General features: G+C 33.4%; 1 protein-coding gene across 1 annotated transcript in view; it reads left to right on the top strand.

The window, feature by feature from the left end:
- The first annotated feature begins 6808 nt into the window (after positions 1-6808).
- The window catches only part of LOC141455988 (probable nuclear hormone receptor HR38), a 248493-nt gene continuing 229749 nt past the window's right edge, over positions 6809-25552 (top strand). The window contains exon 1 of the mRNA XM_074131536.1: positions 6809-6954. The gene's annotated coding sequence lies outside the window, so the exon portion shown is untranslated. The remainder of the gene's footprint in view (positions 6955-25552) is intronic.

The following is a 25552-nucleotide window of genomic DNA, read 5'->3' as shown; positions in this document are numbered from 1 at the left end:
AGTATTTTGAACAGTTTCCAGCAAAATCATATTAGAAGCTTTTTGTACAATTCATTTTAGTAACTACTCACTCATAAGACATAAAATTTCGCAACCAAAAGTTAAATTAATTTTCAAAAAAAAAAATTAGGTTCATATTTCTCACGTGGAACCTACACACTAGACTTAGAAGACAAGCAATGACAACACGTGCGAAACTTCTTAATAGACCCTTAGAACTCAAACGTTTAACATACAACACTATCCTCAAACCTATGTGGATTTACGGACTAGAGCTGTGAGGTTCAGCCAAACCTACAAAAATACGGACAGTACAAACATTTCAGTCAAAACTCCTTCGACAGATAATTGACGCTCCTTTCTATGGTGACTAACCAACACTCTTCACAACGACCTCAACTTTCCCTTCATAGACCAACTCGCTAAGACTAAATACCAAAAATTCCATACTGCTCTCTCTTCTTGCTCAAATCCTCTTGTACAGTCTCTCGCTTCCTCTAACATCTCTAATACTACTCGCCGTCTGAATCGCCAGTGGCCCCGCGACTTCCTTACAGTCTGAAGACCTAAATTATTACTCTCCTATCTCTCCTCTCTCCACCTCACATTCTCCTCCTCACATTCCCCTATCTCCTATAGAAAGTGCTACCGCTGGGTAGTTTCTCTCCTCCTGCTCTCCTCCCGCACCAGTTCATCATACTCTTCATATTTACTTATTGTATACTGTATACAGATTGTAAATTACTAAATAAATTAAAAAAAAAAAAATAGGTTTATATTTAATATAAAATACTTCTGGTCTTAAGTAAAACATTACCTAATTTATCATAAAATTTTCTTCACCAATAATTGCCTCCATTATTTACATAATATTTACCAATAAAATAAACGTTTATTTAATTTATTTTTTTCTATATTTAAATTCCCCAATACTGTTTGCGCAACAATAGAATATAAAACAAATACCGGAAAAGATGCGTCACAATATTGATTACAACAGGAAGAGGAACTTATGAATGAATATTGTAATTTTAAGAACCAATCATATCGTAACAATTTACGTCTTTTGTAGCCATAATACTTACGTAAATATTAATAAAAGTATTTGTAATAACTTCTGTTGGAGTAATTCCGTTTTTTTTAGTACTATAAAGCCCGTTATCTAAACGGAACCTTATTGACTATGACGTGGGTTAAGTTATATAATTTTACGATGAAGATATCTTTTCAACCAACATAGTATTCTTAAATGATCAAATAATTGACAGATGTTACTTACAGCCAATCACTGGTTATTCTCATAAAGAATCCTGTAATGGATTCTTTATTATTTCGTTATTTTTATTACAAACATGAGTTAACACTACAATAATTTTAACCTTAAAAGTGATTTTTTTTTTTTAATATTGCAATAATTTCGATCCGTTAGAAAAGATTATTTTTCAAATAATATGAAGTTAAATGGCGTAATGTTTTAGAAATGATGAAGTTAGCATTCAACTTGAAACTACAATGATGGTCAAAATTTAACGAAGTGCTTCGAAGATTGATACTGGACTAGTATTGAAATATCCGATCCCTTGTTAGTTCCTGAAAGAAGTGTCTTTTCTTTTTTTGCGTTTATTTTTGCTAAATCAGTACGATGGCGCTATGAGTAACAACAGTAACAAATGAAGCAAACGAGTGGAGAAGTTACCCAGTGGTAACACTTCAAAAAATTAGACTGTTAGTCCCACTCTCTTTCCTTGAGAGGAGATCACTAGACCACTGTCTCTTAAGGCGTCTTGTCGGGTTAACAGGAAGAGTTCTAGAAGAAAGATTCTGAGCTAGAGGATTTATATGAGATTGCAGGTTAAAATGAAGTGAAAGAAATATCAAATTTTGATGTTCCGCTTCTGTGTTTTGACATACATCAAGGCAATTCAGGGGAGGAAGTGGACTAGCCACTTCTTCTTCGAAGATTTCGGCGTCCTACGGATATTCCGATCTAAGAACACTTACATCACTTACCTCTGAATACTTATACAGTATTTATAAGGCTTGCGGAAGCTGTAAATGTGTTGTGTACCCACAGACAAAGTATCTGTACTCCCTACAATCATTACTGCCAGAAAAATTGTATTTTTTTCCTAGATTTTTAAACCAAAATTCTCCTAAATCACTTGCGAATTGTGGATTACGATTTCTCAAACCATATATTTAATAACAGAGTAATAACGTTTCGTTGAACCAGTACATAAAACGTACAAAATGAACACATGAAAATAATATCTTATCTTAAGCACAACCAGGATTTACTTAAGTTTTGTGAACAGTCAAATTTACAAGCTTGAAATTGGTAAATCAAACCATGTTTTAATAAATCCAGTAATGTTTAGGATTACAAGAAGGCCCAGATCTTTAGGCACGAATTCGATAAGTATTTATTCAGACAATCTGCAACTTTGAACATAAATTACCACACACCGATATCAGGTGTATAATTGCAAAAGCAGCACTACAAAAATGGCAGACAGATTACGGTAATTATAATAAAGGGAGATTCTATAAAACTATAGCGGATCAGTTACCTAGACAACCATGGTTTAAGGGAACTGTCACTAATAAATGGGTTGTTACGACAATAAGCAGGCTGAGAGCGAACCACGCGGTGTGCGGATCGTATCTACACAGGATAAACAAAAGGTCCTCTCCTCTTTGCGTAGATTGCAATGAGGAGGAGGATTTCAAACATATAATAATGATATGTCCACGTTATGTGGTGGAAAGGAAACGAATGTTTGACTGGCGACATATACAGGTATTTAGATGCACCATTTCGCTACGAAGACATAATATTCTCCACCAACATCTATGTGCTTAAATCTGTAGCAAAGCTAGCAATGAAATATGAATGTATTTAAAAGTTATCGCCGATTAGAATGAATGCAAGAAAATGATTAGAGAAGGATTACGTTATTTTAATTTCGGTTAAGCTATAAGGATGGCAGGAATATAGAGTACTGATCCATCGATTAGTTGTAGTTTATGTAAATAGTTGAATATAGTAGAGGGATAAATGTGAGAAGCGAATGTATCTATAAGTAAGAATGGAGAGTGAGTGATATTCTAGTGATAAGCACCTAGACGATGCTGGCTGTATGGCGATAGCCAATGCCAAAAAAAGGTAAAAAAAAACTTTGAAGAGATTTTGTTTAAAACTAGCCGGATGTAAGTCTGAATAATGACGTTGTAAACATACGAGATTATTATTTTTATTAAGAATTTTGTTCGATTTAAAATCCCTAACTTTTTTTCTGGATACAATTTAATTTAGTTTAACGATTACCTGAAAGCAAAATTTCAACGTTCGTAATAAATTATTCCAAACAGTGAACACAAACGTTCTTAGCAAGCTGACAGTAATTTGCAATGCCTAAACTAGCAAAATTGGTAACACTTTATAACCCGTTAGGTATATCTGCAAATTGCATAGTAAATAACACTTGGTTATAAGCGAATTATCGAGGGATTTTGCGCTAAATAACGCCTTGCAACTATAGGCCCTTTAATGTTCCTAAATTAAAGATAGGTATGCGTTGTACTACTGCAATAACTACTCTTTATAAATTTATATGAATAGTGAAACACGAGGGAATTTTAGTTAGCAGCAGATTATTTGTAACTCTCGGGAATCCGGCAAGAATTTCAGTAACTGATCTGTCACTTCAACATTAAACTTAAACCTGATTAAAACATCCCGTTTTAGGGCTGGACTCCATTACTAAGCTCTAGAAGCTGCCAAATAGAATTTAACTCGGTTAGTTTATGTTAGTGATGTCTCTTAAATTTGTTACGATGAATAAATATAATTTTAAAATGGGATTCAAATGTATTCAAGGAAAACTTATCGTAATAGTTCTTTAGAAAGTTTCAAAAAATTCAAAAAAAGAAAATAAAGATGGAAAAGTTATTTAATTTGTGTTCTTTATACACTAAAGTAGTTTAATAGTATTAAGGAAAATTTGGGACTTTTACCTTTTAGAGTGGAAAAAAATTGTCAAAGGTGCTTTTCAACATTACGCTTACCGGTCAGTTTTATAAAATCTTATATGAAATATAAATAATTATTCGAGAAGGAAGAAAGAATATTGCCAGTTTCGGTCATTGTATATTCACTGTTTGTATATTTCTATTCTTTCTAAGACCTGTCCTTCCTGTAACAGCGTCATTGTGGTGTTTTTGGTACTGTCTAGTTCGGTGTTTCCCAACCTGGGGCCCACGCCCCCCAGGGGGGCAATTTGATAGTTAAGGGGGGCAATTCGAAAATGGACTCGACACGACTTTAACACTTTCGCTCCGGGCCATTTAAATGCAATGCTAGATATCGGTGCCGAATTTAACAAAAAAAAGCAAATTCTTAAATAATTGCGGTAAATAATTATTAGGTATAATTTCGTTTGACGAGACCAAAATATCAACTGGGTGATTGGCGTCGTCAAGTAAACTTCGTCCGGGGTTCACCGCGGAGCGTGCAGTCTGCCGCGGGGAACCCTGGACGTTTTAAAAACTCGCTAAACAGCGCAGTTGTTGGCACTTAATTGGCCTATCGCTGCATATCAAATATGCAGTATCAGGAAGAACTCGCAGAATTGCAAAATGATGAGTCAGTTATAACTTTATTTAATATAAAAGGAGCGATGACATGGCTTTGTGAGGAAACAGAAATCAAATACCTAAATTCAACCAAATGTGCAAGAAAACTATTGCTACCGTTTCCATCTTCATTTTTAGCTGAATGTGGATTTAGTGCTGTAAATGATTTACTGGTAAAAAAAAGAAATCGGCTGGATATAACACAACGTGGAGACTTGAGACTGCAGCTAACCAAATTGGAACCTAATATAAAATCTCTGTGCAGCAAGCATCAAGCGCAAGGATCTCACTAAATTAAAATAATAAATTAATATAGAAAAATCTGTATTAAAATTATTTGGAATTTGAATTTCAGTTTTTCATTATATGTTTTGAAATTTTACTTACTGTGTTTTGTTAACAATTTCAGAGTGATTTCTTCCTAGAATCTATCATTTATGTTTCTTAAGTGAACGAATCAATTTTTTAATGTTAAAAATTATATATGTTACATAGGGGGGCATAAAAATTTTATAAAGGTTAAGGTAGGGCATGACACAAAAAAGGTTGGGAAAAACTAGACTCTAGTTGGTGATGTGTTTGATGAGGTGGTTTGCGTAAGTTGAGTCCAGTTTGTTGTATTTGTACGAACAGATGTTTTCTTGGGATCAGTCTTTGATTTTTCTCTCGCATTACAATTCGGGTTCACTCAAAGTATTTATCGATAACATCAAGTTAAGCGAGTAACCTGAACATATCGTGCATAAAGTAGAAAACAGAAAGTACACAACAGCTATTTTTCTTGATTTAGCGGATGTATTTGACCATTTTGACACGCTGGACTGCTTTACAAAATTAGATAGATTTACGCACTTAATTACATTATTTAAATCATACATACTCGTAGATTTTACAAGACCTATTTTGTTGAGTAAGATTCAACATTTTCAGTACTCGATGACAATTCACTCGAGCCTGCCTCAGGAAGCAATAAGACCTATACTCTTCAATTTCTACTCTATGGACAGAACTAAACCTATTGTAACGATTTTAGCTACTTACAACACAATGTCATTAACAAAAGACAACACATCTAAAATCTATTCCACAAAACAATTTGTAGGAAACAAAGAATACTAATTTTGAAATTATATGTAGTGGAATTTAATGGCAAGATCAAAATATTCTATTAAAGTGAAAATATTAGAGACTACATCAATAAGTTTAGACATTTGTTTAAAAAAACAATTAGGGAAACAAAGTACACTACTTTTTAACTTCTAGTCGAATAAAAAATACAAATTAAATAATACTTCAAAAAGGTTTAGAAATAAATTTAAATACTTATTGTAATATTCTAAATGAAAGAATTAACCAACACTGAATGTTTTCAAGATGTAACATTAATAATAATTTGAGTAATAATTAAATGATTTCCATGCAAGAATAATAAAAATATAAATGAAATAATTGATTTAAAAAAGTCTTACCTTGTTTATTAAATAATATAAAATTTCATCAGCACCTCAGTAAATCACCAGTCCAATAGCACTTGACACTATTTAAAATAATTCACACTATTTACACTAAAACTGTGTATCGTGCATTAACTAAGTAAAACATAACCACAATTAAAAAAAAAACGAACTTCACTTTAACATGCACTAATAATCACTTAAAAAATCACGGTAATAAAGTGCCATTAATGACGAGTTAAGGATGGCCGCCGGTAACTAGTCAAGCTGATCAGCTGGTAAATAAGGTTTGTCTAAGTAGAGTGACCAACTGTTGTTTCTTTTCAATCATAATCTTCAATAATTATTGAATATATAATTAGCGAATTATGGATTTTATTTTCTCAATTTATTTTAAAGTCTACTTTAAAATATTAAAGAAAATTTAATTAAATCAATTTAATGTAATATAGAAAAATGTGTTGTAAACCCTCACATGACTTAAATTTTCTTAAAATTTAAAATTTTTGTAGTAAAAAGTACTTAATAACATATTATTTTTGAAGAGCATGAATTAAATTTAAAAAAAAAACAAAAAACAAAACAGCTGGTCACCATGCTAAAAAACCTTAATTTACCAGCTGATCAGTTACCGGCGGCTATCTTTAACTCGTTAGTAATGTCTCTTTATCAACGCGATTTTTTACGTGAATACTAGTGCGTGTTAAAGTGAAGTTCGATTTTATATAGTGTGTTTAAGTTATAATTAGTACGTGATATACAGTTTTAGTGCAAATAGTGTTGTGAATTATTTTAAATAGTGTCAAGTGCTATTGGATTGATGATCTATTGAGATGCAGATGAACTTTTATATTATTTTATCAAGGTAAGTCTTTATTATCAATTATTTAATTTATATTTATATTATTCTTGCATGAAAATAGCATGTTATCATTTAATTATTACTTACAATTGATTCATTGTTTCCTTATGTTGTTACTTGTATTGATATATACATACATATCAATATAACCATATTCAATAACCTTCATATCAGTATATCAATATATATTAACCTTCTTTAAATCGACTAAGTATAAAATAGCGATTTTGTTTTTTAAAATTGTCTTATGCCTTTTTTGATGTATTCTATGATCTTTTTTTAAAATTGACTTCAAGTTTTTTTTCCCCCCTAATAGTTTTTCTGGAATGGATTTATATTCCTTTTTATGTATTCTTTAATTTTTCCTTTTTAATCAACTATAAGTTTAAAATTAGCGTTCATTGTTTCCCTAAATTGTATTTTGGAATTAATATCTAAAGCTTTTTGATGTATGTATTCTGTAATATTTTCTCTTTAATCGAGTATAGGGTTATAATTAGCAATCTCTATTTTTTTCGTCTGTAAGTTTAAATGTATTTAACATTCTTTGATTCCCTGTATTGTTTTTTTGGAATGGGTTTTTAAACTTTTTAATATATTCATTTTAATTCTTCACTATATGTTTAAAAATTAGCAATAATGGTTAAACCTAATTTATTTTTGGATTGAGTAGACTAACATTTTTAATGAATTCTTTAATCTTTTCTTTTTAATTGACTATAATAAGTTCTAAATTAGCATTCTAGTTTCCCAAAATCTTATTCTTAGCTTTTTTGATGTGTTCTTCGTTTTTTGTTTTTTTTTTAATCGAGTAAATGTACCATATTAAGATTCTTTATTTCTTAAATTATTTTTGGAATTGATTTTCAAAGCTTTTTAAAGTATTCTTTAATATTTTCTTTTTATCAACTACATTCTTCGTTCCTCGAGTGTTTTTTTTTTTTTTTAATAGATTGCATTACACTCTCTAGTAATAGTACAAATAGTAAAAGAAAGTGGGAATATGTATCTTTCTTTGCTTCCTCATCATAGTCCATCTTTGGTGGGCAGTATCTGTTAAAAAAGTATGTGAAGAATTATTTATTCCTTTGACGTCATTAGCGGTAATGATGAAATATAAATTTCTCGGAAACACTTCTCAATAAAGAAGAAAAATCAATTAGAAGTTGTTAATTATTATGACTTCATTGGAACACCCACAATATTACAATAAGCTTTTGAGGGAAGGGATTAGCTATGAGGTTAGCATACTGGACTCCCACGCGGAGGTCCCGGGTTCGAATCCAGCAGCTGACCCTTAGATTTTCTCTTCCTAGGAGCTTCTTACAGCTCACTGTCCGGAGGCCGGCAGTGAACTAGAAAAAGCTCCGGGCGCTAATGACCTCAGCTGTTGATGCGCCAAAAAAAAAAAAATAAGCTTTTGAAAAAAAAGAATTCTTTATTTTTTATACGGCGCATTGTCTACTGGGGTCATTTAGCGCCCCTAATTATTTTGTGCTTTTCTTTTCTTGTGGCCACTCGAGCTGAAACGGGCTGAGACAGCACCTTGATCTTCCAGGCAGGGTGGAGCACTAGGTCAGATGATAACTTCTCCTCTTTCTCATCGATCTAATCGGCGAAGCTATAAATGTCGAGAGGATCTTCGATCTAGATGACCTAGAAGAGAGTTGGCAGGGTGTGTAATTATTTGTATTGATTTCTACTAATTTTCTAATTAAAAACAATTTTACTTACTTTTAATATAAACTACGCGAGATATGAAGGAATTAGAAATTTAAAGAAGTCTGGAATTGGGTATAAAAGAAAAACAAAAATTGATGGTTGATTCGTAATCCGAACTATTTTGAATTTTAAGATAATAAAATTAGGCGCGCTTCACTCCTACCTTGTGATTACGAATTATCGCATACTAAATAGCGTTACTGTGATAACGTGATAAGGTTTTGAATACGATACTGAGGGCTAGTTTCTTATTCCTCACTCAGAACTAACCTCAATCTCGGAGAGTTTTTTGTGAAGCTCTCTTCACTGACACAACACATGCAGTGCCGTTTCCTCCTCCTCCTCATAATAGAACATACAAAGGTTATCTTCTGCAATGCATATGTTTTCTGAATCTGCAGTGGCCAGTTAATAGGTCTATATTTCTCCAGTAATAAGAAATACGTTTCGTTCGAAAATAATTAAAATACTTTTCATAAATGGTAAGTATATAAACTGTTTCAAGCAGTAGGGCAAAATATAGTGAATTCACCGGAACATTTACCAAATTAACAATTCATACGTTGATATCGATAACCGAAGAGAAATTGCCAAGTCAACGGCCCCAATATCTGACTGGCTGAGAGACTTCTAAATACTTAATGTAATAACCTAGTTTCACAATGGAAAATCGGGTTCAATATTTTACCTGTAGTAGTATACACTAGAGTGTAGAGTTCAGCAGAATTATGGTAGAGTTTAGGAAAGTCGACGAATTATACAGATAGAGCTTTCTATTTAGGTAAATTGACAGGTAAAGTGTAGAAATAATTAAAGATTTTGGCCGAAGTAGAAGTTTTCCTGCATTTCCTTTAGTGTTCAACTAACATCCTTCCACTAAATCATTTCTAACTAAGATTAACGGATTAATAAAGATTAATGGATGCCAAAAAAGAGATGTACTTTTTTTTATTATTCTATTGTGGAGAGAGAAACTGTTATAATTACGCAGATTTGTTTATGTTGTGATTACGCCTTGAAATCCCCTGAGTACGGTTTTATAAATTTGTGGATAACCACCGTAACTCAAAAACGGAAAAGGTGATTTTATTTTAGAAGGACTGGAATCGCCAGCACAAGGTTGCTCGGTGTCAACTCACTGTCCGTCCCTAAAGCAACACAAAGAAATTAAAAAAGGTTATTATTATTATGTTAACGGAATTTAACTATGCAGCATGACCTTCAAGTTCCATTGGGCCTTTGCTTGGCAAAACTCTACAACCCCCTCACCGATCAAAGATATTTAACACAGCCCAGAATCTGAGAGAGTTCAAAAAACGGTCTAAACCTCCGCATTATGCGACTAATTATTCTTCGGTTAACAATATCCGATCATAGGAGATTTACGGTTTAGTTTTCTCAATCTTTCATGTAATCTACAGTTGCCACCACCTACTAGACCCATCTTGTTTAGGTGCCTTTTGAGTCAACAATACCACGGAAACCTTTAAAAACTCAGGTGACCATTCAATTATTACGTTATATAACTATTCAGGCTCTCCAGTATCGTGAAACTTCCCTAAGCCAAAACCTCACCGCTTCTTAGATTTTCTAAGATCAAGCTCTCCAGAGTTCTAAGAAAGGAAGAAACCTCTGATACGCATACACCCCCCCTTAAAGCCCTCATTAAGAAATTTGCCAAATTGGTTACTAATGGAAACATTGAAAGCGTTCTAAGAAGGGAACCCTTCGCCATGGTAACCTTCCAGAATTTCTGGGGAAACCCCAAGGATTAGAGAACTGGCTAATTAGGATAACAACCATCTTTTCAAATGCGGCCTTAACCAGTCGCCAATTAGCGCTGGCTGTGGTGAGTCCAATGAGACTGTGCGGCACTTTGTAGAGGTGTGTTCCGTTTATGCTAAAACTAGATTTCTCGTCTTCGGGAGGCCAAATGTTTCCCTGCCGGAGATTGTGGCATCTGGTAATCTCAACGAACTTTCGAGATTTATTCAGTGCACTGGGCGATTGAGTCGCCATGCTCCCTAGTATCCTGTCACTACTTTATTAGTTTATTGTATTGGCATCTGGCAAACTTTAGCCGGATTTGTTGTATTAAAGCCCCGGTATGTTTCATGGGATGAGGGGTGGGCGGGGAGCAATGGGTATTTTGGATTGCCTGCGTTCCTTCCCTTTTTGGTGGAACCGCCCTTCTAATACAATCTACAATCTACTATTAGGATAACATCTCCCTAGTGCTAAACCTTAGACCCGTTCCTCCAAAATCTTACTTTACCTAGTATTGATATCCTTAGCGTGCTTCCCACCTTATTGTTTGTCTTCTTTTGATTCTAAGGACGCAGAATGCGTCTCTGACTCCTAAACCGGATATGTAGTACATTTTAGGTTGAAATAAACCAGAAAATACATTTATTTTCCTATTTTTTCCTGACCGTAAACAATATAAGCATGGATTCCTTTTGGATGGTCTAAATATTTTACCCAAACTACAACAGAAATTCATTCATCTAAAAACACCGTCTTTTTTTTCAACATGGTTGAAGGTTTGATTTAGTAATGGTTCCGCCTTTTTCGGCCATTATAATGTGGGATCAAGTAACAGTTTTAATGAGGCAATTTAAGTAACTTTGTGATTATTAAGTAAAAGATTCAGCGAACCCCCAAGCAGGCGTGATTAAACAGCTTTTTTATTTAAAATGTCTATATTTAACATAAAAGTGTTGATAACAGCATACAATCGATTGACCAGTTAATGTTTTTCCTAAATATCTCATTAATATTAAAAACATTAGATCACAATTTGTATTAAAAAGCACGAAATACCACCAACGGTTTTCGTCACTCTTTACCATCAGGTTAAACATTAGGAACTGTTGGTATTATAAGAGATATTAAGAGGTGCTGTTAAACTGGTGTTCTAGTTATCTACCCACACTTGTGTGATGGAGCATTCGTACTTAATTATGTCCGTCTTCCAGTTTAAAGATTACCTGAAGAACAATCTTCTGGAAGACCACCTCTATTGCTCTTTAATAATACTAACTTCACCTATAATTATTAACCTTTAGGAAGTAGATTGGATAATTTTTGCCTTCTCAATGACTAGCATAAACTGTAAAACGAATTATTATTTTAGCTACTTGAACTAATGTCCTTCTGTAATTACTTATTATTTTTTTTTTTTTATTTGGTAATCATTTAGTGTAGACATTATGAATAGGTGGAATTTTAAATAAATAATCATATATACAGTTCTAGAGGACGCGATAATGGGGTCAAAAACCACTCTACAATTTTACATTATGGAAAGAAATTTCTGATTTACAATTAACGTTGCGAGATTTTTAATGATTGATTATTCCCACTCAGCAAGTTATTTACAGATAGTTCAGTGTTAGCTTTCAGCTACAATAGTTTTCAAATTTTGAAAATATCACGAAAAAACGTAAACAAGATACCCAGTTTTGTCTTTCCATTTTAAAGGCTACATTAATTCAAGCTACCCACAGCTGAATATGTTTACGCCGCAAAGAACAATGGAGTTCTACGCTAGTGGCCTTAACTGAATATTGACTTACGAAATACCTTTTCGTTAGTAATGCTATTAAAGAAATACTTTTAACGCAATTTTACGTCAAAATAAAACTTTAAAGCACGAAATTATATAAAGTGAAGCCACTCGCAGCAAAATCACTTTTTAATTCTACTTTATTTTGTTACATTTACATTTTGTTTTCTTTTAATAACGGAAGAAATAATATCTCTTTTCGGTGGTGCCTAGTTTAAAATTGAAAATTACTCGGAAAATACACTACTTTTAGGCCCGATTAGAGCTGATCCGATACATTACAAAGATAAAATAGTAAATATATTTATAATACGTATTTTGGATTATTAATTGAGCCGCTAACTGCACAACTCGGCTAACTCCATAAAACAAAATTGGAGAAATGCAATGAAATAATATACATTGTTTTTTATAATTCTTTTTATAATTTAAATTCAAATAAATTTACCTTTGTCATTCAAGCGGCTTCTACTAAATTTAAGTAGAATTATTGCAACGATTTAAATTAGAGCACTGAGTTAATCAAAATGGCTTCTGAAATAAATTATTTATTATTTAATGGTCCAAAAGGTTTTGCCGTTTAATAGTATTATCTTCATTAGTAAAGTAAAGTAATCGCCTATTTTTTCAGGCATATTTCTCGCATTACACGAACTCTGCAGGTAACATGAACATTTCTCTCACTTCCACAATAAATAACTATTTAAATAAATTTAAGACCCCCCTTTAAATCACACTAGTTTAGAAAAACAAAATGTTTTCATATTATTTGACTTCATCCGATCTCGGCCATTAAAAGAAACAGTGAATTGCATGTAAAGATATGCGTTCAATTGATTTTCTCCTTCTAAAAATAGCTTCACCGTTACAGTGAACACATTTGTTCGCTAATGTTGCACATTCTATTCGTTTCTAAGATCAAGTAAACTATACCGATTTAATGAAAAATGATTTAATTATTTTCAATATTCAGATAATAAATATCGTATGATTGGGCAAATCTAATACTTTTGTGTATATTGTGGATTATTAATAAAAAGAAATTTAGATTTTTTTGTCGGAAATAATCAAAATTATAATATAAAATTAATGATAGCAAGACGAAAAAAGGGAAGTCGCAAGAATGTACACAATTTTGAGATGGAATTGAGTTTAATTCAAAAAAACTATATATGTTTCTAAAAGCTATCAACTTACTACGCTATTCGCTCAGTATTACAGAAAACCCATTTAGGGAAAATAATAATAAAATAACTCTTAACTTCAGAATTTAAATAAAGATTATTTGAATTTAAATTAGTATTTTATTACAAAATGTTTTTGGCTTTGTTCCCAGTCCTTCAAAACTTCACTTTTTTATCATTACTTTTTTCTTTTTAGTAATTCTCCTCAAGATTACTGTTTTTGTAATCTTTAAAAATTTCTATATAATTTAATTTATTGCATAAGTTATACCCGATTGAGGAAAAAAGATAAATTCCTTTTTTCCCTTAATATTTCTTGCTTTCAATCGTCTTTATTTTCAAAATACTGAAGTTTTTCACTATCAACAATATTGGCTCCCACGGCCAAGTACCCAAGAGTTATTCTAGTCAAATTTCTTACAATCAATTCCCAAATTAATACTGTAGTGTTCCTCAGGAAAAATTTAATTAAGAGCGAACTAGAAGAGTGGTAACGAAATAATCTGGTACAGGCAATATGTATGTATAATTATTTGTATGATTACATTCATGCATTCATGAGGCTAACTCCTCTCCCACATAATGTAGAACATCGAGACACCCCAAAAGGCACATCTACATGAAATTCCTCCAAATCTAATGACACCTCATTCATGAAAATCGGATAGCTAGTTTAGGCTCTACATTATTTACAAAAATTGTAAACGACAACAAGAACAAACATTTTTTAAAATGACGTTTTTGCTCATTTTTGGCTACTTTTTTTCTCAAAATCTATTAGATCTGGGTTGTTGCAAAAAAAAAAAAAAAATACTGATATAAAGGAGGATTTGCCGTATATTATAAAGAAAATTTGGGAATTTTACCTTTTATAGAAAAAGAGAATAAAATTATCAAAGTTGAGTGGTTTTCAACGTTACGCTTTTTCGTGCAGTTTTTGACGATCAACCCTTATACAATTGTCCTACCGGGCAGTTTGAATATGTAAATTAAGTTGGCTTTCATTAAATTTATTTATTACGGCGGAAAAAAATCTCTGATTTGAAGCACTACAGTTGAATAAAGCTGCAACTAGAGTGAATAGTTTTATTAGAATGAGTGCTCTCATTTTTGGGAATGTATTCGAAATGACTGCTGATTTATTTGGCCCAATGAAGAAACTTACAGATTTTTTTTTAATATAAATAGTTATAGTAGAATAGAATAGAAAATAAATTTAATATTCTGGGACAATTGTCCCGTAAGAATAAAAACAGATACAATAGTTTGGTCTGTGATTAAACAGAAAATATACTTAAGTATTTACAAAAAGTGAAAATAAAACTAACAATAGAAATTAAGGAAATAAATTAAAACAATTAAAATTTCGGAGGAAGCTGGATAGAAAGGAGATAACTGAATAGACGGGATTTAAAGATAGTTAGGGTAGGAGCATGGCGGACAGATGATGGCAAGGAGTTCCAGAGAGAGGTAGCACGTATAAGGAAGGATTTGTCAAAGGATGAGGTACGGTGTGACGGAATATAGAGATCGGATGAGCGAGATCTAGTATTACGGGAATGGATCGAGGATTTAAACTTAAGGAGTTGAAAAATATAGGATGGCCATTGAGACTGGATGACTTGAAAAAGGAAAGAAGCCAAAAAAATACTGGCGGCGATAGACAGAAAAAAGCCACTTCAACTCATCGAAGCGGGAGTCTCTGGAAATGCTGAAAATAAATCTTATGAAGCAGTTCATGAGGCGCTTGAGCTTAGCTTCAATATCACCACCATACACTAAGCAACCATAGTCGAAATGGAGGAAAATAAGAGAGGAAACTAGGAGTTGCCGGGTCTTAATTGGCGATGGGGAACTATTAAACTACTTTAGGATATGGATGGAACGACGAGAGATTTGGGTTTTTCCAGGATAGGTTTTGGTCAAAAGTGATACCAAGGTTTTTCACAAAGGAACAATATTTTGTTGGGATATTATAGAGGAAAAGATTAGGAAGAGGAGCCAATGATTTAAGCAGAGAGATGGAGCCAATAACAATAGCTTTGGTCTAGTGAGTAGTAAACAAGCCAATTGGCTAGGTAGTTGATGCCAACAACTCCCCTCTATTTTGCAATTTCGCAAATTTCTTGATTACTAGTATCTAATAACTTCCTTAATTTAGTTTTATCCACATTTCTGGGCGACCTTGGCGGTGTTAAATATTTCTCTTTAGTCATTTACACTCTCCGCACAGAAAGTCACAAAAAGTAGTGAATTTCGTCCAAACTGAAATTAAGCCAAATAGTAGTGCATTCTACTGTGTGAGGTGGGTGCATAGAGCACCAGGTGAAAATCGTTTTTTTAAAACAGAATAGAGAGCTGTCTGGGTCATGGCCAAGTGCACGCTCCACTGTAGTAGGTATGACGTGTGGGTTCAAACAGTGTAACTGTAGTAGTAGTACTGTGTCCACTACGCGTTATACTTGTCAGTGTGTTGGCTATATATGCGCACGCGCGGTGAGAGCCGAACACTGAGTTAACTAAATAAGTGAATGAAACAGCCCGCCTTCCCTAGCTAACCATCCCCTAGTCAGTGTAATATAGTATAATACCATACACTAGCCATCTCTCACTGAACACAGATCGTTCTTAATACTGTAGTAGTAATAGGTAGTAGCAGTGAGGGTTACAATATCCTGTGGGGTAGTTTCAATATGGCCGCTTTACCACCTCAACATGACGTCACAGTTGGAACGTAGGCGCACCTGCTGTAGTAATATCGATCAGTTCTTCCGTTCCCTTCCGTTCATAGTAATCGCCCACAAGTTTCGAGGTCACTCTCACCACCTACCTAGCCCTAGGTAACCCCTTAGTAACAACCCCTTTACTTCCAGGATAATTTTTTGGGTGGTGAGATTTAAAAAATACGTGATTAATGAAATTCAATTTTGGGAAAGAAACTTAACTTTTTTTTTGGTGTTAGCTTAAATTTCCTTAGAGTAAATAATAAATTAGAAGCTTATCAGACATTAGAAGCATAGTTCCAGCTTGTGGAGGGATAGCAAACTTACTACCCCTTCAAGGGCAGCCGAATGACCTTCACCTTAGTACACTTTTTTCTACTTTTTGTTCTGTGCAATGCATTTATTTTAGGCCCTTATCTTTCGCCCCTTCTTCTCTTTCTCATTAAGATACAAACTGCAAAGTTTCTATTATCTTCGTATTCGCCATTATCACAGGAAATGATGGTTATTCCAAGCATTGAAATGAATTTATTATTTGAAGATAACGTCCTAACTTAAAATTCCAAAGCAAAGCTGCTTCGTTTTAATAAAATACTTTTATTAATCCGCCCACGTTGTCTCTAAAATTTTTGTTGCTCATTAAATGAATTATAAAATGTAAAATACTTAAATCTAGAAGGCAGCCAGGTTTACAAAAGTTTGGGAAATTTATTACAAATTTTGTATTATCGTACTATATTTCAACACTAGCTTTACATTTTGAGGTCACACTTCGAAAGATGGAAGTAAAACTTTGAAAGGTTTGTAACTTAAATTCATGGCAATTATTTCCTCTACCTAACATTCGTGGCATAAATACACAGCTTAATAAACTTAATATCAAAGAGTATACAGGGTGTTCATTTTAAGACGGCTCAATTGCATTTCATGCTTAAACGGTTAATCTGAGCAAAAAACTCAACTTTTGAAGCATGTACTGTGCCTTCAAAGGTGCCTCCTTTGGCACGCAAGCCAGGTTAGCCAGGAGGTTTCAACTGGTCTCTGAATCTAAGGAGGCACCTTTGAAGACAAAGTACATGCTTCACAAGTTAAGTAAAGTGCATTATTTGATAAATTAAGGAATAAGTTTGATCCTTTGCATGAAAGATATTGATCACTTAAATATGTGGCAGGAGGTTTCCAATTTGTTTGGTAATTAAACGCAACTCACCCAAAATTACCAAATAATTATTAAACCTTCTTGTTTGTAACAGACGTAAAATTAATTTTTAGCCATTTTGTGTATGCCTGAGAACATCTAAAGCTCTTAACATTTGATTTTTCTTAGAAAAATCACTCGGAAAACGACTTATTTCCCGATATTAAGAAAAATACTAGCTTTACTGCCTTGGCAATATTTTTAGTAGGAAGGGGATGAAAAAATACAAAAAATGAAACCTATCGCGTGCTCTTCTTTCTCTTTCTGATAACAAGTTAAAAAAATTGAAATATGATTAAAAATACCAGATTTTGAAATGGCCTAGAATCTTTAATTTTGAAGTTATCGAATTGCGGTTTCTGGTTTCTTTCATAACATTTTATACTATTTAAAACTGTGTACATGAAAATGGGGGTCAACTGCGAACCTTCACTTTTGGTCGCGCGTCAGCCGCGAATGCGGGCAAGAATCTTAGATCAAGTCACATATTCTGAAACTAGAGGTGACGGACAACAAATTTTTCCTCTACCATTTTTTGCTCAGATTAACCATTTAAGCATGAAATGCATTTGAGCCGTCTTAAAATGAACACCCGTATATGGACGGTAAATTCAAGGTTCAGTAAGTTCAACAGCCACTGGGAACACTTCGGTAAAATTTGGATTAGGGAATTTCGTCAAAAGTGTTTTGATTTATTGGAAGTAAACAACAATGTTAACTACCGAGAAACTATAAAAGAAAATTGTTATCTGAGACCAAAACTTCATTATCGACTGTATCGCAAAATAGGAAAGAGCTGATGTTAACAGAGGCAACTACTACTTCCGAAAGAAATATAGGAAATAGATAGAAACAAATGCACAAATTAGGCGACTTTGTTTCGTTATCAAGAACCGTAACTTTAGTTTTTGTAAACTAGGCAACAACCCTGAACATATAGCAGAGATAAAATCGAAATGCATACAAATGAAGTTAAGCGTATTCAAAACTTAAAGAAGAAAAACAAAGCATTATTTTCTACAGTTTGCAATGATTTAGACACATCTTCAGTTATTAAGACTTATTTTGAGTAGAATGAAAACGTTGAGGATGAAATTAACTGAAAGAAATTTGATTTTCAACAAGCTGCAGGTTTTTCCTTCCTTATTTCCTGCATTCTGTATCCTAAGAAAGCTAAAGATGGCTTTCTCCATACTATTGTTATGAAGGTTATAATGTATAGTTCTTTTGCCCTTTATGTATTTATTTATTGTACATACTTATAATAAAGATTATTTATTCTATCCTATCCTGAGATTCATCGGCAAAAATCTTTTAGTCGAACAGGATACTCTTCGCTATCCGCAGAAGATTACATCCAAATAAATGCACCTAAAAATGAGAGAATGAATTTTGAATATTAATTTACTGAATGACAAGACTTAGTTTTAATAATTGCAGTCAAATTGATAACTTAAGGTGAAAATTTATGTACTGATTTTATAAAATATCCAGATTCGTGTTTTCTTTTGCGAAAGCTCTTTTTAAGAATAAAAACATTACAGCATATTTTAGTTTATGAACGTCAATAAACAAAATTTACTTTTGTTTTTACTTTTTTTTTAATTAACTGCTCTAATTTTAGGCTACTTTTGCTGTAAATCTTGCTGAAAGGCAAGACTATATCCCAAGTTAAACTTAGAAATGTGCATGTTTAATTCTTGTATCATTCATAATAAGCCAATAAAAATAACCCTGTTAAGCAGCAGTAAAATCCAAAAGTTATGAAAAATTATTTTAAAATATCAAATTGCTTTTGTTGTGCATTATGCACAAATTAGTCTAATAAGTTTGTATACTTGCATATACATAAACTTAATTATGCACTATCCTAAGTAGACAGAAATATTTAAATAAAAACTAAACCATTTAGCTTTAGGTTCACTTACTCTTCTAAGTAGTGGAGGATATTGTAATTCAGACCATTTTCCAAAATCTACTTTATCTTTCCTTGGTCCCAAAACATTCATTACTAGTTCATATAAATCTGGATAGTTGCGATATTTTCATTCCCATAGAAGGAGTAAGAATAGGCAAAAATAAGATATATTTTCGAAGTCGCTATACAAGTCGATGATGTGACTTTTTCTTCGAATCTGAAGCTAGTTTATTTGCAATAATGTTTTCACTTGCTTGCTTGACAATTAAATGAAAATGCTCCTAGTTCATTGAAGGTGTTATAGTAGCTAGCAAACAGTATAAACAACATTCATGCTAAGGCCTTTTTTATGCACAATTACTCTAAATAACATAAATCAGGAATAAAGTTTACATATTCAGGCTAACTGCCAGCATAAATAGCACCTAACATGCACATTTGAAATATCAAAGGGTGATAAGACATCAGTAATATGCTTCATAAATATTAATGTTTAATTAGGCGATGAGGATATTTTATTAGCGTGATCACATTTTGCTTGATATTTTCAAACTTATGTAATAAATGTAACTTACATGGAAATGGTAAATTACTGATAATAGGGCAAATGGTTGTTGACCAACTTTTTTTCTAATATGGGTCGTATATTTAGAAGTTTAAATAATAATTGGTAACCTCTTTGAGTGTTTGGACAAAGAGGCCGGAACAGTTGTGAGAGGGGGCATAGCCTGGTAGTCGACGAAATCTATCGATCAAAACAGCTGATCTATTTGACCTTGCCCTGTACACTCTTAGAAACGTACATACATAATTCAGTTATGTATTTATAATGTATTTCGCCTTCACTTTCTACTGAAAAATCAAAACACACACCAGAACGGGTCAAAAAATTTACACAGAATCTTTTAGTTTTTTCATGAATGTAAAACGTGTACTTTACAAATGCATGAATAGACTATTAGTCGTTAAATTTAATCGAAATAAGCGCCATTAGCATGCTGTGTTGAAATTTAAAATGCAATGCCCCCTGCAATAGTAAAGCAAACGATTTGAAATGAAATGAGAGGGAAGTTATCACCGATCGGTGGCTCTCAAATGAGTCAATTATTGGGCTTCACCATCGAGTAAATGCGAGGCCGCCGTTAATCGACGGTTCGGATTGACAGAAAGAGTTAAAAAATGAAAGCTGGTTGTGATAATGAAACTTCTTGAATCGTGCAGAGATTAGATCTAGAATGAAAGATACTTTTAGATTAATGATTATGGGTTCTGTTAGAGGCGCAGTATGAAGTATTAGTTATTCAGTGCAGAATTTCTGACTTGTGGAATGCTTGGCTGAACCTCTACAGTTCTAGTTCAATATTACCAAATCGGTTTCATTAGGGTGTTTGTTATAATTCACGAAAATCGGTTGACGTGACGATAATTTGAAATTATTGCAACACTTCCCCTTAATAGATGTAAGAGCAAAACGTCAATTTAATTTTACATATGGGAGTTCTGACCCTTTCATCCTGCCAAATTTCATCACCATTGGGCTAAGATTTCCAGAGTTATTAGTAATAAAAATTTTGAAGGAGGCCTCACATACATGGGGCTAACTCCTTTCCCATTGCATATACAACGTCAAGACCCCAAAAAAAGCACATCTACACAAAATTCCGAATCGAATGACACCTCATTCATGAAAATCGGTTCGCTTGGTTTAGACGCTACTTTGTTTACAAAAAAGGTAACAAGAAGAAGAACCATTAGAACAAGAACCATTTTCATGAAAATGCCATTTTTGCTCATTTTTGGCAACTTTTTTCTCAAAATCTGTTTTATCTATGTAGTTGTCAAAAAAAAATACTCATGTTAACGAGTATTTGCCCTACATTTTAAAGGAAAATTTGGGCATTTTATCTTTTATAGAAATAGAGAAAAAAATTGTCAAAGTTGGGTGTCTTTCAACGTTACGCTTTTTCGTGCAGTTTTTGAAGATCAACCCTTATACAACTGTCTTAATTAGCACTTTGTTGTTTAGTGATAATTTTGATCGTCTGACAAAGGGGTCTGGCCAGTAGGTAGTAGCGTTTTTCTGGTTATAGATGTTTTTTTATTATAATTTACATAATATGTGTGTGTCGCAAAACATAAATGAACCAATTAATGGGTAGATTAAATTTAATGTTTGCTCCCTTTTTTAGACCACGTAAATAAATAATCATCGTCTTCGCCTTACATTTACTTCTAAAACACGTTCTAACATTTACTTAAAACCAACTACTTTCAGTTTGAATCTTTCTAATAAAATCTTCCAATTACCAAAGTAAGCGCTATCTGTTTATGGTAACAGCATTACCGGCACTGCATTCTAGATCGCCAGAATAGAAGATATTTCTTAGCACACTACTTCCACCAGTGTAGGCTGTTCTCCATCATGAAACATTTCTAGCATTTCAATCCTTTTAAAGAATATGCATTTGTTTTCATTTATTTTACAGGTCTAATGAAAGTGAATTTGACAGTTTATTTTATTTAAGGGAATAAAAGTGCATATTTAGTTTTTTAAATTTCATCCATTTGATATATCTAGGGAAAGGATCAAGAAGTGTTTCAAATATTTGCTTCCTTAAGTGGACCTACCAAACTGGGTTGCTTTTCCTTTTTAAAGTAATAAGTTTAAGTATTAGAATGTATGTAATAACATACGTTGCGCTCCATCCTGAAGCAGCTTAATAGTTCCCGTCGCCAATTAAGACCCGGCAACTTATATTCCTCTCTTATATTCCTCCATTCCGACTATGGTTGCTTAGTTGGTGGTGATATTGAAGCTAAACTCAAGCGCCTCATGAACTGCTTTATAAGATTTATTTTCAGCATTCACAGAGACTCCTCGCATTTCGCACTACTACGATGAGTTGAAGTGGCTTTTTCCTGCCTACCGTCGCCAGTATTTTTTGGCTTCTTTCCTTTTTCAAGTCATCCAGTCTCAAAGGCCATCCTATATTTTTCAACGCTTCAAGTTCAAATCCTCGATCCATTCTCGTAATACTAGATATCGTCCCTCTGATCTCTATATTCCGTCACACCGTACTTCATCCTTTGACAAATCTTTCTTAATTCACGCTACCTCTCTCTGGAACTCCTTACCATGATCTGTCCGCCGTGCTCCTACCCTTTCTATCTTTAAATCCCGTCTATTCAGTTATCTCCTGTCCATTATCTTCGAAATTATAATTAAACACATTTATTTCCTTAATTTTAATTCTCATTTTTGTAAATACTTGCTTATTTTTTGTTTATAAATATTTAAAATACCCAAACCGATAGGGCCTCCAATTGTACATGTATTTTACCAAGAAGACAATAGTCCTAGGATAATAAATTAATGAATTTTTCATTCATTCACTCTCCACTTTCACATTTTCTCTTACTGAATTAGTAAAAGGAGATACTGTAATCGTGCCCATTTCCAATTTCGAATATTCGTTAAACTAAAATAAAATCTGTTTCAAGGTTCCCCGTTACAAAATAAACTGTTTTGAAAATCGGTCTGTTTGTACATCTGTCTTACTTTAAAGAGGAAGTTTAAATCAACCGCAAGTACCACTTTACTGGTATTTTCTCGGTTTTTAGGATATTCTCGAAAACGGTTCCAACGATTTTTTTTAAACCTGGTATACTTGCACATAAAGTAATCGCATATATTTTACAGGCAGGGCTTAACGTCCAGCTGTCAATTAGGTATAGTAGACGGGGGTGAAAGCACATTATATAATACTTAATATCATATTTATTAGGTATTATTTTTTGTTTATCAAATAAAAAGTATCTACACGCTGGTTCACAAATTGGGTATCTTTCATTTACCCAAATCTAAACCACAGTGAGCTGTAAGAGGCTCCTAGGAAGAAAAATAAAAACCTAAGGGCCAGCAAATGCGTAGATTCGAATCCCGGATCTCCGTTTTGGAATCCAAAAACGCTGACCATTGCGCCGATCCCTTTCCTGATTGAATTTCTCATCATTATTCTTAGAATTTAAAGAAAAAGGTTTGTGCAAAAACTCCTATAATTTTCTCTTATTGCATTTTACATAATAAATATATATTTACATATAATATACGTATACATCTCAAGTAAATAGTTGACGATCTCATGTGATTGCAGTATATTAACAATGATACTTTTGAAATTTCAAGTATCTTATCAAAACATTATTACGGTCAGATTCATTTGGATGCCCAGTCATCGCCCGCAATGAGAAGGCTCTCCTAGCTAAGCTAGTAGAGTTATCAAAAACAGTATTTTCAAAATCGGGAGGTTTCTGAGCATGTCTATTTGTCTTTAATCAAAAGAAAAGTGAAAAGATTTTGAGTACCGTTCATTTTTTTGGAAGGACTGAGTAATTACTCCAAAGGGGGAGCAAGATTATTGCCAATTTTTGTCATTTGTTTTTTATTATTACGAGGGTCGTTTGAAAAGTCCGTGCAAAGTCAGAGAGATAGCACTACTGGCGCGTATCGAGGTTATGTTTAGTTAGTAGCATCTCTTGGAAGAACACACACCAAGTTTCAGCCAGATCGGTCTATTTCTTTGTGTTTGGCATTCGTTTGAATCGAGGAAGTCGAGTGATTTTCAAAAAATGGACGAAAAAGAATTTCGTGTGTTGATTAAACACTATTTTATGAAAGGCAAAACGCCTCAGGAGACTAAACAGAAGCTTGATAAACATTATGGTGACTCTGCACCTTCGATTAGTACAGTTTATAAGTGGTTTCAAAATTTTCGGAGTGGCCATATGGGCACAAGTGACGCTGAACGTTCTGGACGCCCTGTTGAGGTTACTACTCCAGAAATCATTGATAAAATCCGTGATATGGTGATGGATGACAGAAGAGTGAAGGTGCGTGAGATTGCTAGTGCTGTGGGCATCTCGAATGAACGGGTACATAATATTTTGCATCAACATTTGGACATGACAAAGCTATCCGCAAAATGGGTGCCGCGATTGCTCACGCTTGACCAAAAACGAAATCGTGTGAAGTGTTGCAAGGACGGTTTACAGCTGTTCCAGAAGAATCCGCAGGACTTTAAGCGTCGTTTCGTCATTGTGGATGAAACATGGATACATCACTACACTCCTGAGACCAAAGAACAATCTAAACAATGGGTTACCAAGGGGGAATCTGCGCCAAAAAAGCCGAAGACCGTTCCTTCGGCCGGAAAGATTATGGCGACTGTCTTTTGGGATTCGCAAGGAATAATCCTCATCGACTATCTGGAAAAGGGTAAAACTATTACAGGTACATATTATTCATCGTTATTGGACCGTTTGAAAACCGAGCTGCAAGAAAAACGCCCACGATTCGCCCACAAAAAAGTCCTTTTCCATCACGACTCACACCTCAGCAGTTGTGGTCGCAAAATTAATGGAAATAGGGTTCCAACTCGTTTCACATCCCCCCTATTCTCCAGACTTGGCTCCCTCGGACTACTATTTGTTCCCCAATATGAAGAAATGGCTGGCGGGAAAAAGATTTTATTCAAACGAGGAGGTGATTGCAGAAACGAATGGCTATTTTTCAGACTTGGACAAATCCTATTATTCGGAAGGGATCAACAAACTAGAGCAGCGTTGGACGAAGTGTATAAGCCTAAAAGGGGACTATGTTGAAAAATAAAAAATGTTTACCCCAAAAAATTAAGTAGTTTTTATTTTTGCACGGACTTTTCAAACGACCCTCGTATTGTATTATTAATTATTTTTATTAAATTTTTTTATTAATTTTAAACTTTCGACCTTTGGAGAAGGACATGCTTTAGTGCTGTGGAAAATATTTTTTCAGAAACAAAGTACAAAGAACATTTATTTATTAATATAAAAAATTATTTGCCTTATATTTATTAACAATTGTAATTCGTTTTATATTGTGGGTGTTAACCTTTAAGGTTGGTATGGTCTTCTGTACGAACTGTACAGGTACTGAGAGGACGTTTTTAAAAATGTTCTTGTTTGTGACAGGGCAGTTGTGGGATTACCAAAAAAGAGCCCTAAAGATCTCTAGGTCAAAATCTTGGCCATAAAGGAAATAAAAAAAATTATGACTGAAATGGGCAATAATCTTCCTTCCTCTTGATAAGATATAATCGATTATCTAAACTAATTGTATCAATCATTTAATGTACTGCGTTACCTTATCATGTGAGTGATGTTAAAAAGAATTAATTGTTTAAATAAAAACCCAAACTTGGAGAAAATTGTTATAGAGGAATTGAGCCGAAATTACTGAACAAATTTTAT

The sequence above is a fragment of the Rhodnius prolixus genome, unplaced genomic scaffold (assembly GCF_049639745.1).
Source record: "Rhodnius prolixus isolate KJV_2025 unplaced genomic scaffold, Rpr scaffold_4, whole genome shotgun sequence".
Taxonomy (NCBI): Eukaryota; Metazoa; Arthropoda; class Insecta; order Hemiptera; family Reduviidae; genus Rhodnius; species Rhodnius prolixus.
The sequence above is the reverse complement of the archived record's forward strand: the minus strand, read 5'-3'. Positions and strand labels throughout refer to the sequence as shown.